Raw genomic sequence first — 1,925 nt, 5'->3', positions numbered from 1 at the left:
AGCTAGTTCAACTCTAGTGTAAAATTATTTGTACTAGGTTATAGAGCTACTTCAACTCCTGTTAAAAAATATTTGTACTAGGTTATAGAGCTAGTTCAACTCTAGTCTAAAATTGTGTGTACTAGGTCATAGAGCTAGTTCAACTCTAGTGTAAAATGATTTGTACTAGGTTATAGAGCTAGTTCAGTTCTAGTGTAAAATTATTTGTACTAGATAATAGAGCTTGTTCATTTCTAGTGTAAAATTATTTGAACTAGGTTATAGAGCTAGTTCAACTCTAGTGTAAAATTATTTGTACTAGGTAATAGAGCTAGTTCAATTCTAATGTAAAATTATTTGTACTAGGTTATAGAGCTAGTTCAACTCTAGTGTAAAATTATTTGTACTAGGTTATAGAGCTAGTTCAACTCTAGTCTAAAATTGTGTGTACTATGTCATAGAGCTAGTTTAGTTCTAGTGTAAAATTATTTGTACTAGATAATAGAGCTAGTTTCTAGTGTAAAATTATTTGTACTAGGTTATACAGCTAGTTCAACTCTATTGTAAAATTATTTGTACTAGGTAATACAGCTAGTTTAATTCTAATGTAAAATTATTTGTACTAGGTTATAGAGCTAGTTCAACTATAGTGTAAAATGATTTGTACTAGGTTATAGAGCTACTTCAACTCTAGTGTAAAATTATTTATACTTGGTTATAGAGCTAGTTAAACTCTAGTGTGAAATTATATGAACTAGGTTATAGAGCTAGTTCAACTCTAGTTTAAAATTATTTGTACTAGGTTATAGAGCTAGTTCAACTCTAGTCTAAAATTGTGTGTACTAGGTCATAGAGCTAGTGCAACTCTAGTGTAAAATGATTTGTACTAGGTTATAGAGCTAGTTCAATTCTAGTATAAAATTATTTGTACTAGATAATAGAGCTAGTTCAACTCTTGTGTAAAATGATTTGTACTAGGTTATAGACCTAGTTCAATGCTAGTGTAAAATTATTTGTACTAGGTTATAGAGATATTTCAACTCTAGTGTAAAATTATTTGTACTAGGTTATAGAGCTAGTACAACTTTAGTGTAAAATTATTTGTACTAGGTTATAGAGCTAGTTGAACTCTAGTTTAAAATTATTTGTACTAGGTTATAGAGCTACTTCAACTCTAGTTTAAAATTGTTTGTACGAGGTTATAGAGCTAGTTCAACTCTAGTCTAAAATTGTGTGTACTATGTCATAGAGCTAGTTTAGTTCTAGTGTAAAATTATTTGTACTAGGTAATACAGCTAGTTTAATTCTAATCTAAATTTATTTGTACTAGGTTATAGAGCTAGTTCAACTATAGTGTAAAATGATTTGTACTAGGTTATAGAGCTACTTCAACTCTAGTGTAAAATTATTTCTACTGGGTTACAGAGCTAGTTGAACTCTAGTGTGAAATTATTTGAACTAGGTTATAGAGCTAGTTCAACTCTAGTTTAAAATTATTTGTACTAGGTTATAGAGCTAGTTCAACTCTAGTCTACAATTGTGTGTATTAGGTCATAGAGCTAGTGCAACTCTACTGTAAAATGATTTGTACTAGGTTATAGAGCTAGTTCAATTCTAGTGTAAAATTATTTGTACTAGATAATAGAGCTAGTTGAACTCTAGTGTAAAATGATTTGTACTAGGTTATAGACCTAGTTCAATGCTAGTGTAAAATTATTTGTATTAGGTTATAGAGATATTTCAACTCTAGTGTAGAATTATTTGTACTAGGTTATAGAGCTAGTACAACTCTAGTGTAAAATTATTTGTACTAGGTTACAGAGCTAGTTCAACTCTAGTTTAAAATTATTTGTACTCGGTTATAGAGCTACTTCAACTCTAGTTTAAAATTATTTGTACGAGGTTATAGAGCTAGTTCAACTCTAGTCTAAAATTGTGCGTACTAT

Source organism: Triticum aestivum, chromosome 5B (genome assembly GCF_018294505.1).
Source record: "Triticum aestivum cultivar Chinese Spring chromosome 5B, IWGSC CS RefSeq v2.1, whole genome shotgun sequence".
Lineage (NCBI taxonomy): Eukaryota > Viridiplantae > Streptophyta > Magnoliopsida > Poales > Poaceae > Triticum > Triticum aestivum.
This window is presented reverse-complemented; position numbering follows the sequence as displayed.